We start from the raw sequence: 20,160 nt of genomic DNA on the forward strand, positions 1-20,160 counted from the left end.
CAGAAAACTTGAGAGACCCAGAAAAACAAGACAGCCCCGTCAAATTCACGGGTTCACTGTACATACACACGCATGTTTTGTGCTGTTTGGGTGAGAGTCTTATGCATATATGAGATCACACTGTTTTACAAACTTCTCTTTTCAATTAACAATATGTCTTAAAGACATTCTCATGCTAGAAACATACTTCGTATTTTTTAACTATTAGCATTCCATACATTAAATATTCCATAATTTAAGCATTCCCATGTTCACCAAAATGTATTCATTTCCAATTTTTCACTCTTAAAAATCCCTGGATATGTCTCTTTTTGTAAAAGTGCCAGATATTCTAAGAATGTTTAGGAATACAATTAGTGTATTTAAAAGCATGCATAGACAAGCTTACCAGAGTATGAAACTGCTCGTTTCCTCCACGTCCTCATTAACAGTTAGATTTTTTTTTTTTACAAATTTTATTGGTCAATCTGATGATAGCAACTATTTTCTGTGTGACACATCCTAGTGTGGAAATGTGGAGCAGTGGTTAAAGTGCTCAGCTGCAAACCGAAAGGTCGGTGGTTTGCACCCACCAGCTGCTCCACAGGAGGAAGATATGGCAGTCTGTTTTCATAAAGATTACAGCCTTGGAAACCCTATGAGGCAATTCTACTCTGTCCTATAGGGTCTATAGGGTTGCTATGAGTTGGAAAAAATTAGAAGGCAATGATTTTCTTGTTTGTTTTGTTTTGTTTTTGATATGGTATATTGTGACTGGCATATAGGTTCAATTGAAATGCACCATGTAAGACACTAAAGGGCTCCTACTCAGCTTCTTTCAGCTCACATCCCAGTAACAGAAACATGCATTAACATTCATTTTGTATTTAATCATCAGGAGGAAGGTAGTATGATGAGTGGCTTCGCATGACTTATCTTGTTTAATCCTTTTACTGTCCTGTGGGATAGAAACATTTATCCCCATTTCATGGATGACCAAACTGAGGCTGACTTCCCAGGGCATCACAAGCTCTAGTCTACACCACAAAGTGCTAAATAGCCCCCAGTTAGGAAATTGTACTAAGGCTGTACTCAGTTTTAAGTTTCCCAGGTTGCTAGTGTTCCTTGGTTCTAGCTTTTTAATATCATGACTCATTCCAAAAGTGAAGATGCCCCACCTATTATTCTGGCAGAAACTAGAAACATTTTTGCATAAATAAATGGGAAGAATAACAGGATAAATTCTAGGAGAAGCCACAGATTTATATATCAGCCATGAAAATGAATTTCATAGGACCCTCTTTTTTCTTTAATGAGTTCCCCAGGTTTTCCTCCAGAAATGGCATACAAGACGTGCAATTTAGGGGATAAATCCCATCAGAGTTAATGTAAATTACATATACTTAAATTATATGTAAATTATAAGGATTAATATAAATTATATTAGTGTTAATCAAATCAAATGGATATTTCACTTATTACATCTTAGCAATAGTTAATAATATTATATTTCTAAAAACTCTATCCTGGCCAAAAATAAAATAATTGAACCACAAGTCATACTATAATTTAACAAATTTGCCCTAATGTTACAAACAAAAATCTGTACCGAAAAAACAACAAAAAAACAATGCTTTCATACCAAAGTTCTACTGAGAAAAAAGTCACGTCTTTTTGCACCGAATAAAATGAACAGGAAAATGCTTTCTAAAATGTTGAAAAGCTTGAAAGGAAAGGTTAAAATATTTCACTATGCATGTGTTATACTGGAACCTCGAATCTATTGCCTACATGAGAATGATGCTTTAAAGATTACTGGATGCATTTCTGAAAGTAAGGAATGATCAATTCATTTTTAAAATCCTTAATGGAGTAGCACTCTTCCTTTGCCTGACAGATGACAAGGTTCAGGAAAGACAAAGATCAGAGCTGCAGGAACAAAGAAGAAAAGAAAAAAAAAGTTGGCACCAGCTTCACTTTCCCTTCATGCCAACCCTTTCTTCTCCCTTATATGCCCTTATCATACAACAAAGCAAAAAGAAAAGTATTGAATATGAAAATCAGAGAGATTCCCCATGACTGAGCTTTGGAAAGCACAAATGCATCAGTAATGGAGCTGACTCCTGTGACCTTTTCAATTATGATAATCCCCAAAGAAAATTAAAACCATTTTCTAAAACATGGTCCAAGAAGTTCCACAGATGATTGAAGAAAATGTTTAGGAACATCTCTGGCATTTTTCTAAGTATGTACGTACTTAATACAGGTCTGTTCTCCTCTACATCCTTTCTTGGCATGATTATTTCTGAGCAAAAGTTCAAATTAATTTGAGAGACATTTTTTGAGGCCTCTGTTTCTAGAGTTTTGGCCTTTCTTATATTTAGTTTTTGAAATAGGAAGATCTGCTTCACCAGGACTTGTTAGTTGAATAAGCAATTAATACTTTTTTACTTCATTTAAATCTAAATAAGTGAAGTGGTTTTAGAGTCCGTAGGATTTCCATAGGCTTTCTAGAAAGTAAGTTTCCCAAAAGCATGGAAACATATGTAGATTTAACTGTATTTAAAGTAAAGTGATCCATAAAGCTCACCCTTGCCCAATTCCCACTTAACGAGTAAACTGACAGAATATTTAAGGAAATCAAAAATCACCTCATTGCTGGGCTTGGATAAGTTGATTTTATTTTAGACCCGAAAAGGGAAGCGACATCAACAGCCCACCCATTATCGAGAAAGCTGAGGCTTCAGTTCTTTTTCTTTGTCTGATGACCACAGTCTGGCCAGTTAATCCCGAGTCTCAGTTTCTCATGAGAAGACTGGCATATGACACAGTCAACTAACAGTACTATTATTGTAAGGATTAAACAAAACAATAGATATGAAAAGGCTTTGAAAATTACACAATACTATGCCCACTGAAGCCTGGAAACCCTGGTGGCTTAGTGGTTATTTGGACCACAGCAAAGGCTCTTTTATGGAGTAGTTTATTCGTCCTTCCATGGTGTTTTCTCTCGCTATGAATGAGCTCTGATGACAGAACCAACACCTTCCTATTGAGATTAAGGGTCATGATCCTGATATTGAAGTCTTAATTAGTCATTTTGCATCCTTAGGAGCATGTTTTGGGAACCCTGGTGACACAGTGGTTAAGAGCTATGGCGGCTAACCAAAAGAATGGCGGTTCAAATCCACCAGGTGCTCCTTGGAAACTCTATGGGGCAGTTCTACTCTGTCCTGTAGGGTCGCTATGAGTCAGAATTGACTGGACAGCAATGGAATTAGTTTTTGGTTTTTATGCAGGATGAATTATAGTAACTAGTTGTAGTTCTACAAAGTTAGGTTGTTAGTATCACTAAGCATTTACCTACCACAACATCATAGAAACGCACACTAAGTGGGAAAAGATAAGATGGACTCCGGTGAACAGAAGTCATTTACTTTCTTATCCTTCTAAGGGAAAATCAGAGCCCTTAGTTAGAGAGAATGCAAAAATAAATAAATGAAACAAACAAATAAAAAGAAGTCTTTGCTTCAAAATTTCTATTTCTGTTTCTGATGCCTATTCAGGACCAGTTATTTATGTACCTTCTCAGGGAGCCCAGGTGGTACAAGGGCTGCTGATTGAAAGTTCAGTGGTTCAAACCAACCCAGCAGCTCTGTGGGAAAAAGAACTGTCTGCTCCTGTGAAGATAAAAACAAAAAGTCCAATGCTGTGGAGTCGATTCCGACTTATGGCTTAGAAGACCCCAACGGGGCAGTTTCTACTCTGTCACCTGAGGTCACCATGGGTTGAAAATCCACTCTATCAGACCCAGTGACTACAACACGCACCTTATCAAGCTACGGTTCACAATTAAAAGAAAACAAACTAATAACTGAACCCTTTAAATTACATCATCAGAACAGAGGATCAGTATAAAACATGCTCCAAAGCCCACTGCTTTCTAGTCGATTCCGACTCAGAGCAACCCTATAGCGCAGAGCAGAACTGCCCCATAGGGTCTCCAAGGAGGGACTGGTGCATTTCAACTGCCGGCTTTTTGGTTAGCAGCTATAGCTCTTAACCACTGTGCCACCAGGGCTCCTAAAACATGCTCCAAAGGATGCAAAATGGGTAACGAAGACTTCAATATCAAGATCATAATGGCATCAGAGCTCATGCGTAACAGGAGAAAACACCACGGAAGCACGAAGAAACTACTCCATAAAAGAGCCTTTGCCTTGGTCCAAGTATCATTTTATTTTTGTTCATTTCAAATACCATAGAACAAAGAAATAGGAGGAAGAGAGCCAATAGAAGCAGAGCCTGTGGTAAAGTAAGACTGGAAGGGACAAGGTAAGCTGCACTCCTTTGGGGAAATAAAGCCACCAAAAGCTGGCAGGTACCAGGAAGTAGGAAGATATCTTCACAGTTTGCTTCAATACCTATCAGCAACCCCCAGATTCAGGGGTTCTAGCTCCCTTGTGACATACTCTGGAAGTAGAGCGAGTATCATCTCTTCTTGGCAGAAACAAGCTGTTAAAGTACATCTGGGTTTTCTCATACAGGACGAATTAAAGAAACTATTTCAGGACTTAGGGTATCTCTTACTACAAAGCAGAGTTATTTGTTGGAATTTATAAGCAAATACTCCTTCATGTGATCTCTCACAGCAAGGACTTTCTAAACTCTGAATGACGCTAGTGATGCATTTCAGCGCTCTTTCAGGTAATTTAGGGGGAAAAGGTCACTCCACCAGAAGTTTAAGGTACAGATGTATTTGTTTATAAGTTCTGTTTCTTAAGGGACTCCATGGAAACTTCTTCCTAAATCCTGTGTGATCATCCCCCCAAGTCATAGCACTGGGATTCTCATTCTTTATTAGATGCCAAGGAAGCAGACCAGCTTCAGAGAAAGGAGTACATTTCTCAGATGATAAGATTGAATGTGGAGATGTTTCTAAAGATCATTCCTTCTCAACCTCGTCATCATTTTGCCTGACAAGAAAATGGTACACAAATGTGAACACATGGTAAGTAGAGTAAAACTGCCTATTCACTAGTCACCTTTCCCAGTAGTTTGCAAGCTCCAGAAGATCTGTACTTTTCAGTTATGTCCCCAATGTAGAGCCCTGGTGGTACAGTGGCTAAGAGCTCATCTGCTAACCAAAAGGTCAGCAGTTCAAATCCTCCAGCCGCTTCTTGGAAACCCTATGGGGCAGTTCTACTCTGTCCTATAGGGTTGTTATGAGCCGGAATCTACTTGACCGCCAATGGGTCTGGTTTTGGTTTGGTGGTCCCCAACGATAGCATAGAGCCTCATACACAGAAAATGCTTCATGTGGTGGTTATTTTTGTTGTTTTAATTATAAATACCTAGACATTTTAAATAATATATTATTTTATTGTATTTTTGGTGAAAATATACACAGCAAAATATACTCCCGTTCAAGAATTTCTACACATCCCATTCAGCAGAATTGGTTAATAGGCATTATTTTTAATAACATTCATACTGGACTTCTTGAATTTTCTAGGAATTTTAAATACTCTTCCAAATATTTTCCTGTGCTAAGTAGGATAATGAACATGTAAACAAATACATTTATGACAATTTATGCATGTAGTTATTACACATAGGCCAAGAAAATGTTTCTATACCAAGACATTGTCTTCCTTCTAATCTGCAGTTTTTTGCCTTTTCCATGAAGGTCGAAATGAAAAGGGAAGCCACAGATTACAAGTGGGAGTAGAAGCGAAGAGAAACGCTGAGGAATACGTTCTCAAATGTCAGGGAGCTGCCTGGAGGGCATTAAAAATGCTGCTTCCAAGGCTTCATCTCTACACAGTTAGCTCCCATCCCTAAAGACTCAGAGGAGAAAGATGCGTTCCAACATTCAAGGCTAAGTAAGGACTGAGCTTTTCAGTTTTTCTTGCCTTTAAAAAAAAACGTTTAATTCCAGAACAAAAAAGATTATCATAAAAGAGTAAGTAGGGCATACATTATTCTCTTGATCACTATCAGTTCCAAGAATCTGGTAATTCATTATTGTTATTTATCTAAGTTTCCAAAGGACTTTACTATGTTCTTTAGCTTCTAGGTAGAGAAGAATTTTGTTAACCATCAAATGACTCTTCAGGGTTAGAAAAATGAAAACTACAATGTAATCATTATAAAAGCAGGTTATATAATTACACACAAAAAAAATTGAATCTATTAAAGCCTTACTAATATTGAGGAGCAGCTAAAAATATAAACATGCCTCCCATTTTCCTATTTCACCTTGTCTTTCCTCCCTGCCTCCCTGATATGAATCCGTAAGAACACATGAAAGAAGATGCTACCAAAAACAAAGAAAACCTTGTAGCATCACATGGTGGATTTTTCCTATCTGTAGTTCAGCATTTCAAATAATGTTGTTATTTTCACTTGCCTTCAAAGTAAATTTATTTAAAATCCTACAGTGTCTTATATTGGACTCAAATTTTATGTGTTTTACTCCTCAATCATTTCTCAGTACTTACTTTTTTTGTTGTTGTTTACATTTTCACAAAACTCATTTGAGTGTTTATTTTTTTGCAGAGTACATACTACTACCCAGCATGTAATACATTCATGTGTGTGTTTGCTTGCCTTTCCCCAAACCCGGTAAGCTCCATGAGAACAGAAACATGGCTTTGTTCACTGCGATGCCGTCAGCACTTAGGACAATGCCTATAAGACAGCAGGCACTTATGGCAGAGCTGGCTGGTTATCAACCCCAATATCTGTTGACCCCTTCTTTCGTAACTGTGTTTTTGGTTTTTAGCTGGGCATATGGCTGCCTGAAATAAAGACTATCTCCTCCAACTGTAAGCTAACTGCTTTTGCCCCTTTATTCTTTCCTCCTTTGTCCTGGCTAGCTTGTGGTCATGAAGGCTGAACAGGTCTATTGGATGGTACGTATGAGATTATTTTCCTTCCTAATACAGACACGTGCATGCACATACATCCATTTAGACACGCACACACACACCACCCCACGCTCCACCCCCTTCACTTTCTCAGCATAACCACAGACTGGGAGAAGTAAATACTAACCTGCTCTCTCTGCTGATATACCTTCCTTTGAACTGATAGGAACATTTCCCAGTGAACCTCAATGGCCCTGACTCAGCTTTCTCTTGGTATCACTGCGATGTTAATACTTAGTCAAAAGTGGAACAAATCAGATCTAGGATGCTCACACTTAACACTGCATGTAAAGCAAATGGGTTTTTAAAATTTTTTTCTTTTCTGTTTCTAGCCAGATGTATGCTATTGTACAACCAGAGATACACTCTTATCTCTAGGGATCCTGGTTTTGCCCACTTGGATGACTAACTGGTTGAGTGATATCCATAGACATTAAAAATTAACATTCAATGAATGCTGTATAGTTATTTAATCAGCAAATGAACAAAACAGATACAGTCCTTGACCTCAAAAAGCTTACATTCTAATGGGGGAAACAGACAAGCAAATAACCAGGAAAAGATACGATTGTTTTCTTCACAGAATTTTACATAACTGCCAAATGAATAGTATAGCCAAGAACATCATGTGGGGGGGGGGGGGCACCCAACCTGTGTTGGCAAACACTGTATGTTGCTGTTTGTTGTTAGCTGCTGTTGAGTTGCCCCCAGCTCATGGGGACCCCATGTACAATGGAAAGAAATGCTGCCTGGTCCGGCACCATTCCCATAATTGTTTAAGGATTGCCCTGTTGTGATCCATAAGGATTTCATCGGCTGACTTTCTGAAGTAAATCTGAAGACCTTTCTTCCCAGACTGTCTTAGTCTGGATGGTCCACTGAAACCCGTTCATCATCATAGTGACACACAAGCCTCCACTGACAGACAGGTGGAGGGGGTGCTGAGGTGCACTGGCCAGGAGTTGAACCTACGGGGAAGGTGAGAAATCTACCATAGAAACACCACTGCCCCATACACTGTATATACCATCTTGAACTTCAATAAATGGCTGCTTTTTCATTAGAAGATAAGGCAACATCCCATATTTAATCTATAAATATTGCTTCAGTGGCAGAAACTTATCTTGAACAGGGTAATATCTATAATCCTGAGGAATGATAAAAAACCTGCTTACACCTTGAAGATGTAACCTGTACAACAATGCCAGGTGATGCTTTGCTTTGCATTCTTTTATAGTCTCATGCCACAGCCTAGTTCTATAAGAAACTTTTTTTTTTTTTAAAGCCAGGAAAGGAGATAAAGAATCGATGAGATGTCAACACAGAGCAGACATACAAGACCAGATGCAGTCTCTAAATAATGTTCTACAAGAGTCAGCAGGGAGAAGAGAAGTAATTTATTCTGGGAATCCTGACAGTTACCATCATCCACGCGTTGTTAAATGGTTTGCATAGTTGAAAATCTTAGATGGGTCTTACACCATTTCCCTTTACTCCCACCACTTAGGGAAATTCAATCAAAGGCTGAAGTTAAAGATACCATTTCTTGTCAAGTCAAGATGTTCAAGGTGGCTTTTCCAATCACAGCAATTTTCAGGCAGTTCAGGTGTAGTGATAAGCCTAAAAATACAGTCTGATGTATTTTCACCTGTTAACCCCAGTGTTCAATACCTCAGTTATTATGCTACATATTTCACCCTGTAGAATGGCAAGGAGGAGGTACTGTCTATGGAAGACACATATACGTACAGATACATACATAATATATACATACACGTATGTGTTTATGCGTATGCGTGTACAGGGTCATCATGAGTTGGAATCGACTCGACAGAGTTGGGTTTGGTTTTTTGTTATGGTGTATATTACATACACACACACACACACATATACAGAGAGAGAGAAGAGGTAGGGGAGAGGGAGAGAAAGGGATTTCCTTTTCTAAGCCTTTTAGATAAAAAAAGATAAAGAGATGAAAAGAAAGGTCACACCATTGTTACTTACTAAAAATATGTTCCTAGGAGCCATAGTCTGCAAAGCTGTACTGAATTATTCATTTAAACTTATTAAAACTAGAAATTTAAGTAATACCTCTGAATATAACCCAGAATAATGTAAGAAGACAATTATAAGCCCTTCACAAAAATTTATGTTGATTAACGGCAAATAGCTTTTGGACTTACTGATTGATTTCTGTTTCTGAATGACAACATTGCCTAAACCAACACTGTTGCAAAAAAAGTCACAAAGTTTTACAGCACTGAATGTTTGAAATGAGGTGTCGATGAAAACCTTAATCTTTAGTATCATTGCTAGTGTTCTGAATTGTGCAAAATAGTATTTGCTAGACGTGTTGCTTGTTTATGAGACAGAAACTACAAACAACATCTTGAATGGGATTTTTATTCAAAATTCCATATATTTCACATCCATTTTTTTAATGCAAAGCTCTTGCATTTGATCATCTTCAGTTTTTTTAAATTTTAGTTACAATTATTTTAAAATATGCTAAAATATGCCTGACGTCTCAAAAGAACAAATTATTACTGTCTGTCAACTCATTTGTAGGAGACTTATATCATAAAAAATGTATAGCTTCATATAATTAAAAAAGTCAAGCAGTGTGCATTGACTAAAGTAATATGGACTATTAAATAATTCAAAATCATGTTTAGCGGCAGCAGCTGCTTAATTAAAAGGTAAAAACTGCAACTAATCCACTGTGGTTGACAGAAATACAGCCTGTATCAGTTGTCAGATCCCCTAGGATAGAGAATATGGATATGAATTCCAGAAGTCATGAGTTTCATTTAATGAATATAACGGAAATAATCACGATAAATCTGTACAGGAACATATTTTAATCAAAGATTATCTGAGTGATGCCTCATTTCTAATTTCCTTGTGGCTAATTTTGCATTTCGATGTAGCAAAAATTCCTTTAACGTACGTATCGTTAACTATCGATGCACACAACTTTCACTAGAGAGCCAATAGCTCAAGCCCAGACAAAGCACTAGAAAAAATTCCTAAACCCAATTAATCCCTTTAAAGTTCTGAACTCCAGGGTCAATATTCAACATACTTGTTCATAATTGTCCTATAATCTGGAGAAATACAAATGGCCAATAAACACATGAAGAGACTCAGCCTTACCAATAACTGATGAATTAAACATTGCAACTTCTTTGAGAAATTAATTTCACCTACGATATTGGGGAAAAAAGAAAACTATTTGATAATGGCAGGGACTAATGATGGTGAGAATGATATGTTCATTTGTGAGGGTGATTTAGTGACCTGCATTAAATTTTTTTCTTTTTTTTAATTGTGTTTTAAGTGAAAGTTTATAATTCAAGTCAGTGTCTCATACAAAAACGTATACACACATTGTTATGTAATCCTAGTTGCTCTCCCTACAATGTGAAAGCACACCCCTTCTCTCCACCCTGTATTTCCCACGCCCATTCATCCAGCTCCTGTCCCCCTCTGCCTTCTCATCTCGCCTTCAGACAGGAGCTACTCACATAGTCTCACGTGTCTGTTTGAGCTAAGAAGCACAATCCTCACCAGTATCATTTTATGTCTTATAGTCCAGTCTAAACTTTGTCTGAAGGGTTGGCTTCGAGAATTAGTTTTGGGCTAACAGAGAGTCTGGGGGCAATGACCTCAGTCAGACCATTAAGTCTGGTCTTTTAACTAGAATTTGAGGTCTGCATCCCACTTTTCTCCCATTCCATCAGGGATTCTCTGTTGTGTACCCTGTCAGGGCAGTCATTGGTGGTAGCCAGGTACCATCTAGTTCTTCCGGTCTCAGGCTGATAAAGTTTCTGGTTTATGTGGCCCTTTCTTTCTCTTGGGTTCATATTTTCCTTGAGTCTTTGATGTTCTTCACTCTCCTTTGCTGCATTAGGATACTTTATGCTCTCATCTTTTGATTCAGAATTTCCAGTCCTAGTCACTTTTCTTCTGAAATAGTTACATAATTGGCAATTTTTTTTTAATGAAGTTGAAATGACTTAATATATGTCATAAAACATTTATACATAGATATAGAGATGGGGATGGAGTTTTTTTTTTTTTTTTTCCTTTTTCAAAGCTTTTCTAGCATGAAAAGATTTGGGTTACAAAATCAAAAATTTTGGCATGCATGTTTAAAAATAGCAGTGATCTTAAAGCTCATGATTATGATTTACACCAGTAAGGATTTGCCACATTTGGGCAAATTTTTATGCATCAAACAAGCATTTCATGTTAACCTAAGATCATGCCCAAGTGTCATATCTTACCAACTGCTTGACCTTGGGCAAAGTCCATAACATCTTATGCCTCAGTTTCCTCTTCTATAAAATGGGGAAATATCCTAAAAATTAAACACTTATGCTCAACAAAATACTTCTCCATAAGAGTTAAAAGAGAACCTATGGACCGGGAAAAAAAATTTGGCTAGGACATATCAGACAAGGGACTAATCTCTGAAATTTATAGAAAACTTGAACATCTCAATAATAAAAAGATAAACAATCCAATTAAAAAATGAGCACAAGATATGAACAGACATTTCACCGAAGAAGACATTCAGGTGGCTAACAAACATATGAAGAAATGCTTGTGATCACTAGAAAGGTGCAAATCAATACTACAATGAGATACCACCTCACCCCAATGTTACTGGCAATAATCAAAAAAAACAGAAAATAACAAATGTTAGAGAGGTTGTGGGGATATTTAAACTCTTATACACTGTTGGTGGGAATGTAAAATGCTACAACCACTACATAAAACAGTATGGTGCTGCCTCAAAAAGCTATAAATAGAAATACCATATGGTCCAGCAATCCCTCTCCTAGTTATATACCCCAAAGAATTAAGAGCTGTGACACAAATAGACATATGGACACCGATGTTCAGTTCAGCATTATTCATAATAGTAAAAAGATGGAAAGAATCTAAGTGTTTATCAACAGATGAATGGATTACCTGTGGTACATACATATGGTGGAATACGGTGCAACGATAAAGAATAATGATGAATCCATGAAACATCTCACAACACAGGTGAATTTGGGGGCATTATGCTGAGTGAAATCAGTCAATCACAAAAGGACAAATACTGTATGAGACCACTATTCTAAAGCAACAATGAAACGTTTATGCACATGAAAAAAAGAAAAAAACATTCTTTGATGGTTACTAGGTGTGATGGTTAAGATTGTGTGTCAACTTGTTTGGGCCATGACTCTCAGTGTTTATATGTGATCACTCCCATGACGGGATCTGCTGTGAGTAGCCAATCAACTGAATGGGACTCTCCTTGGGGGTGTGGCCTGCATCTGAATATAAGCAGACATTCTGGGTTTTTGCTCGCTCTGGATCCTGCAGCTGCCTCCTGTTCATCTGACCTCTGGTTCTTGAGCCTTGAGCTATCAGCTTATCTGCCCATCTTGGGATTTGTCAATCTTCACAGACTGTGAGTGGAGCCCTGCCGATCTTGGGTTCACCAGGCCTTGCAGCTACATGAATCAGAAGTCTTGCAGTCTTGCCTGCCAGTCTGGAGATTCATTTATCTTCACAGCCTGTGAGCAAGAGCCCTCCTTTCCAAACTGCTGATCTTGGACTTGCCAGCCCCTGTGGTTAGGTGAATCAAGATAAACCTTATCCTAAGCCATGGACTTGGGATGTTCCAGCCTCTACAATTGTGCAAGCTGTTTCTTTGATATAAATCTCTTTCTATACATATTTATACGCTTTACTAGTTTTACTTCTCTAGAGAACCCAACCTAAAACACTAGGGATAGGAGGGGGACAGAGGGAAAATTACCAATTAAATAGAAGACACGGGCTAATATTGGTGAAGAGAAAGGCAATACATAATATGGGGGAAGTCAGCACAACATGACCAAGGCAAGAGAAGACACTGAGAAGAAAGCAAGAATAAAGGGCAACTATGGTAACTACTATTTTTTTTTTTATGGTAACTACTATAGCTTAGGCAATCCTACAACAATAGTATTAACAAACAATAATTTATAAATGAATAAATAGGTAGATAGGCCAAGAGGTGTGGAAGGTGGTGGATATTTCTACATACATGACCGTAGGTATGGCTCATATAGACCACACATGGGGTACAGTAAGGGAAACCTCTTAGACATAATCAAACAACTCACGGGATGAAGTTCTTAGGCTAGAAGACAAAGGACCATAGGCTCAGGGAACATCTACATCAATTGGCACAACATAGCTCATAAAGACAATGTTCTGCATCTTACTTTGGTGAGTAGCATCTGGGGTGTAAAAGCTTGTGAGCAGCCATCTAAGAAACAACTATTGGTCTCTCCCCATCTGCAGCAAAGGAGAGTGAAGAAAACCAAAGACTCAAGGGAGCAATTGGTCCTAAGGACTAACTGACCACATGAATCACAGCCTACATGACATCAAGACCAGAAGAACTACTAGATGGTGCTCGGCTACCAGTACCGCCTGCACTGACTGGGATTACAATGTAGGGTACTGAATAGAGAGGTAGAAAAATGAAGAACAAAAATCAAATTCACAAAAAATACCAGACTTACTGGTCTGACAGAGTCTGGAGGAACCCTCAAGACTATGGACCTGGAGACTATCTCCCAATCAAACAACAGACAAGCCCATAAGATAAACAATAACACCGAAGAGGAGCATACTCCTTAGATAGATCAATTATACGAGATCAAAAGGGCAATATCTGCCAAAAGCAAAGATGCAAAGACAGGAAGGGGTAGAAAATCATAACAAAAGAAAATTGGGAACCCAGGGCGGAAATGGGGAGAGTGCTGACATACTATGGTGAGTGAAACCAAGGTTATGAAACACTTGACGTACAAACTGTCAAATGGGGAACTAATTTGCTCTGTAAACTTTCACCTAAAGCACAATAAAGAAAAAAGAGGTGGGGAGGGAGGAATAATGGTCCTTGATTCCCTGTACGGTTGTGAAAATTGAATGAAAGAAGGTAGTTAGGGGCTTAGTGAAGTGCTCAGCGCATAGTTAGGACTTTAAAAATGTTAACTCTTTTGGCATTATTAACTACAGCATAATGCAAAGAGGGAAAGCCAGCAAACCTTTGTTTTTATCAACATCCCCTGGCACGGTCAGAGAAAACATAGTGTCTTTAAGAATGAATTTAGGCAAAGTTTGGAATTCATTGCTTCACTGTAGAATTTTGACTGGGTTTCAGAACTGTGACCTAGACTTGCTCAGCATAATAAACCACAAAATGGACCACTTATAGCTATTTCTAGGAACTGTAGATTTTCAGCATATGCTTCTTCATCTGCATTTGAAGCCCTCAAAATAAATAATTACTATTTTTTCCCCTTAAGGGTTCAAAATCTACTCCCCGGTTTATTCTCTCATTCGGAAAGCTTTCAAAAGCAGATTAGCTGATGAGAAAGTTATTTTCAGGAAAAAAATACTCCTAATCTTACATGAGATAATAAATAATTCAGAAGTTTCATATCATCAGGGATGCATTTAGGAGACCTCGGCAATGAGAAGCAGTCACCTTGCTGGAGGAATGCCACTCGGCATTTAAACTTAAAATATTCCTTTCAGGGTGTACAAGACAGCTCACTGGAAAACAGAGTGATCTCTGGCTGCACTCAGAAAGGGAACAAAAGTGGGAAGGCAGGTAAAGGACACAGCACATGGAGATGACATTTAGTTTCCATTTGAATTCTAAAGAATTTGACTTTTTTTTTCAATTTTCATTTGAAGAAATTTGTCAAGAGTGGGTATGAAAAGATGATCTAGCCTGCCACTTAAGACAGGGCACTAAAAAATATTAACAATTGTTAATCGAAATGGTGGGTGTTTGAGTGCTCATTTTACTATTTCTTGCAACTTCCCATATGTTTGACAGTTTTTATAACAAAAAGCTGGGGAAAGACCTGTTGCTAAAAAGCTTGTGGAAAACAAAATTTTATAGTTTTCTGATCTCACACATCCAGCGTCTACTCCCTCTTTTTTTGTTGTAGCATCTTCCCCTTCCCCACAAAATCCTTGTGACCTGGGGGAGGCTGACCCCATCTTTTGGGCTATAGGGACAAGCCACATTTCTGGTCTAGGACAGTTAGCATAATCCCAGCCTCCTGGTCATTTTGATTGGTGCAGGGATGGGCAAGAGACTCATGGTTGGACTAATCAGAACAAAGTCCAGGACTTCTTTTAGCAGTTATGGGAAGAGTCCTTCCCTCTTCTTGCTGGGCCTGAGTGGAAATGAGGAAGGCCAGAGAGTTGAGAGTAACCATGTTAAGACCATGATCAGAGAGTTTTCTGAAAACTGGACTCAATATCAAGGAAACGGAGCCAGGAAAAAGACGGAGAGAAAGAGCTAGATAAAGCCACACAGAAAGCCAAATCTAACAGGGTAATTTTCAGTTATTTCAGCCAATAAATTCCATTGCTTACTTAAGTTAGAATGGGTCACAGGCATCAGTGGCTCAGCGGTAGAACTCTTGCCTTCGTGCAGGAGACCGGGTTTGCCTCCTGGGTAGCGCACCTCATGTGCAGCCACTACCCAGCTCTCCGTGGAGGCTCGTGTGTTGCTATGATGCTGAGCAGGTTTCAGTGGAGCTTCTGAACTAAGACAGACTAGGGAGAAAGGCCCGATGAGATGGGTCTGAAAACCAACTAATGGAAACTCTACAAATCACAGTGGATCTTTCCTGCGTGGGGTTGCCATGAGTTGGGGTCGACTTCATGGCAGCTAACAATACCACAACAGATCAAGTATTTGTTGTTGTTGTTGATTGCAAGAGAAATTATCTTAACGTACTAACAGGTAAGATGAAAATAGTCTGAGGAATGACTAACAAAGCTCATTTTTTACCTCATCTACTGACGGTCCAAGGGTGTCATTGTATCATTAGCTGCTGAATGGTGAGGAAAGTTGGCTCCTAAGATCCCGCTCTGACAAAAGTACAAAGTGTGTGTTGAAGTCATGAGTGACTTGTTAGCCAAGTTCAGCAGCAGTAAACCCTCCTAAAAAACAGAGCTTTCTCACCAGTGGGTATGTATATAATTAGGGTCAATTACAATTTAGAATTTCTGGGGCATGGGGCTAAATTACAGTGACATTTAAGAGCTCTGCTAAATTTTCCCATTCATCTTGGGGATTTCAGGAGTAAATATGTTGTAATTAAGTAATTTTCTTCTTTTCATTTTTATTATAATTTTCTTCTTCAGGGTTGGCAATTACCCACTACTACAGGGTACCTTCCTTTAGAGGAAAAAAAAAAAGGCTACTCAGTTTCCAGCTGATGCTGAGACTAGGTTTTGGTGCCTGCTGAGTGATAAATGCTGATGTGTACAGAAACCTCTAAAGGAGTTGCTTCAACAAGATTCTTTAAGCCCCCCAAGCCCAGAGCCTCCCAGAAAATTATTCAATTGTCTGAGTGGGTGATTAAAACAAAAACAAAAAGTAAGAACTGACGTTGTGATTGTTCTGCTTTCCTTACCCAAGAGGTCGAGTTTGTAAGCAGTTCCTGGGAAATGTGCAAACAGACCCTATTACTTGCCTGTGGGTTTTACATATCCCTCACTGATACAGGATTTATGAAGACAGACCTTTTGAGTTTTACGCAATGAAGAGAAAAGATAGCTCTCATTGGATTAAGCTATTCCCACTGCATTTACTTCTGGCAAAGAAGTACATCAGATCCATAAAAAACAACCAGAGGCCTTTAAACTTTAGGTCAATAGCACTTAACTATTCTATATCCCTAAGAGAAGCCATAGCAGGCTGTGTCGATGTGTTGGAATGTCTTGGCCCTCTCTATAGAGCTATTACGTGAAGAGTGATGATTATGATGGTACCTAATCTAATCAACCACCCTTAAGTGAGGACTTACTTTATCCAGGTGTGTAACCACGTTGAGAAAAAAGTATTTGAAGAAAATGAAAACAAGAGTACAAGTTAGTTGTCTGGCCTATGATCATCCAGCCCATGAAGGAAAGAAACAAGATTGAAACCCCATTTCTCCAATTCCAAAGCTTGCCTTCCAAATTATACTTTGAGTATTGAAACATGAATGTGAGGGTAGTTATTCCAGCTTCTGAATGCATAAAAAGATAAAATCTATGTTGCATGTGTCTCTAAAACCATTTTTGATCAAATACAGGTGTTTTTAGTTAGAGTCCTTCAACGGTCCTCATCCTTGTCCAGCCTCTGCACCCTTGCTCATGCCATTTCTCCTACATGGCATTCTCTTTCTCTCCTTCCCATTTCTACCTGCAGAAGTTTACTTATATATCAAAACCTTGTTACTCCTTCAGTCCACAGCATTTACTGTGTGCCAGTGATGTACAAGACATGACAAACACGGCAGTAAGTGACAGTCATGGCTCCTTCCTGTGGACAAAATCTGCCTCTGTACCCCATAATAATACGGGGCAGGTGATAGTATTTCAGAGTTTATAAAGGCATTCCAACACACTCCCAGAAAAGTAAAAATTCTAACTTTGGAAGGTGTGTTCCAAAGATAACTGACCAACTACAGAAAGAAAACTTTCATTTCATCAATGCCAAACATGTGCAAGGTATTTCCACATCAGCTGTATGACAATATCTGCATGCAAGCACATTTACGTATATACTTAAAAATATTTTGCAGCAGCTACATTAAGCTGCTGTGTTAGACACTTGCTGTCATGCAAAGATGAATCGGACGGTAGGAAACATTGCACAAATAGAGCGATGGCAATGCTTTATCTCAGGGATTAAAAAAAAACGTGTTTAAAAGGTACTTCGATTTCATTTTGCTGCTGGCTGGAGAAGAGTTGATTCATAAGGATTCCTTCAGTGTTAAAAGCCCGTATTTGGTAAGGTTCTGAAGCTCCCTAGGGTAGGGACTGAACTGTGGTAGACATCTTTATCCCAGCAGCTAGCACTGCACCTTGGAAATGGCAGTCACTCAAGAAATAATTGAATAAAAGAAACATACTGCCTCCTCATGGAGATTCTAGTCTAATATACCACCAAAGGAGCACAAATTGTTGAAGTATTTATAATTACTTATATTTTAAGTAAAAAATAAAATAAAATAAAAAATAATTTTTATTTTCATTCTACACTGAATTTAAAAAAAGCAAATTAAAATACCTATTCTAAAAAACAATCTATTTACAAAAAACAAATTTGTCTTGGAAGAAGTACAGCCAGACTGCTTCTTGGAAGCAAGGATGGAGAGACTATGTCTCACATTCTTTGGACATGTTATCAAGAGGGATCAGACTCTGGAGAAAGACATCACATTTGGTAAAGTAGAGGGCCAGCGAAAAAGAGGAAGATCCTCAATGAGATGGATTGACTCAGTAGCTGCAACAGTGGGCTCAAACATAGTGACAATTGTGAGGATGGTGCAGGACAAGGCAGTGTTTCCTTCTGTTGTATATAAGGTCACTAGGACTTGGAACCCACTAGATGGCACCTAACAACAACAACAATCCTGAAAAAAGGTTCATCATAATTAATACAAACTTTGCTTACAATGACAGCTATCATAAGTATATTATCAATTAATGTCAAAGAAGATATGCTACGATTTTCTGAATAAATATTGTAAAAAAGAAGATAGTACATGGACCAGAAGTATTCTGGCCTATTTCCACTTAAGAACAACTATTTTGATAGACAATTTGAAATGATGTAAAATGAGATGAAAAATGGAGCCCTGGTGGTGCAGTGGTGAAGAGCTTGGCTGCTAACTAAAAGGTCAGCAGTTTGAATGTACCAGTTACTGCTTGGAAACTCTATGGGGCAGTTCTACTCTGTTCTATAGGGCAGCTATGAGTAGGAACTGATTCAACGGTACGTAATAACAACAACATCAATTCAGTGCGGTAATCAGTTGGCAACAATCTATAAACATATGGTGCTAAGGATGTGATATCAAATATCTGTACAGTCAAAATTGCAGATAGTGTGGGAAAAACATATTGTAAGAGCAGAATATACTGGAACCATCACCCCTTTCTCTCTGTTTTGCAATCATTGATCTTCTCATTTATCTTCTTCAATACTGTGAGCTCCCCAGGACTGAGACTGTGATGCTCATCTTTGGATCTCTATGCAAAAGTCTATGGTCCAATATTCAGTATGTGATTTTTAAGTGTAGAAACAAGGAAGGAAGGAAGTCACAGTTTCATCCTGAGAATCAATATAGATCTAAATCTACCTTGGAGCCCTGGTGGCACAATGGTTAAGAGCTGGGCTGCTAACCAAAAGGACGGCAGTTCGATCCACCAACTGCTCCTTGGAAACCCTATGGGGCAGTTCTACTCTACCCTGTAGGGTTACTGTGAGCTGGAATCGACTCAAGGGTAATGGATTTATTGTGGTGTATATGTAACACAGTAAATCAACTACTACAGCAGTCACCATAAAACTTTAAAATAATATCCTCAAAAATCTAAAGGACAGCCACATGAAATGAATTAAGAACATGTATTATAAAAAAAGGAGCCTTGGTGATGACACAACAGCACATAACAACAACAACAACAGCAAATCTACCTGATTACCAACCACTACGCGCTTCTTCAAGGTATATTTTGCAAAGGAGCATTGATGGCAGAACTGATGAAAGAAAGACCAGGACTAAACTTGATATCTTTCTCCAGAGAGCAGAGGGGGCCTAAAAATATCACCAATAATTAAATATATTTGATTGATGACTATCCCCACACTGGCCACACTTCACTTGTGAGTGACTGATCTGACCTCAACTGCTTCTTTGCAACTGTTGTCTTCCCAAAGAGTTCAAATCCATAGTAAGTTGTAAGAGTAGTACAATGAATACTAGTATAGACATCATGGGTTTTTAACACTCTGCCATGCCTGCTTTCCCCCTCTCTTTACACACACACATACACATTGTTGCTATTATTACCATGTGCCTAACTGCTTCTATGGCAGGATGGTTTGGCTGTTCCAGAAGACAAGGATGAAAAGGCATTTCACCCTTGCACAACAGAATGAGACCACACCTGGTGTGAGGTACATTCAGTATCTTGAGCAAAATAACTTCCGAAGATTGAAGATTTTAGCACAGTGGATACTGGTGAATGTGACTGGAAAGCAGGTGGAAGATGCTAAGGACTTTAGATTTTATCCAATAGAAAGTGAGGAATCACTGAAGATTTTCAAGAGGTCTTGTGACCAAATAAAAATGATAATTCTTCATGTTAATTTGGAGGTAGTATACGA

General features: G+C 38.4%; 1 protein-coding gene and 1 long non-coding RNA gene across 5 annotated transcripts in view; both read right to left on the minus strand.

Annotated features, from left to right (window-relative positions):
* The window catches only part of FHIT (fragile histidine triad diadenosine triphosphatase), a 1,766,300-nt gene that overhangs the window by 602,478 nt on the left and 1,143,662 nt on the right, over nucleotides 1-20,160 (minus strand). The window lies entirely within an intron of this gene.
* LOC126064400 (uncharacterized) overlaps nucleotides 1,651-20,160 on the minus strand; it is a 33,503-nt gene continuing 14,993 nt past the window's right edge. Inside the window, exon 3 of the long non-coding RNA XR_007514503.1 lies at nucleotides 1,651-3,659. This is a non-coding gene — a long non-coding RNA (uncharacterized LOC126064400). The remainder of the gene's footprint in view (nucleotides 3,660-20,160) is intronic.

This window comes from Elephas maximus, chromosome 20 (assembly GCF_024166365.1).
Source record: "Elephas maximus indicus isolate mEleMax1 chromosome 20, mEleMax1 primary haplotype, whole genome shotgun sequence".
NCBI classification, from domain to species: Eukaryota; Metazoa; Chordata; class Mammalia; order Proboscidea; family Elephantidae; genus Elephas; species Elephas maximus.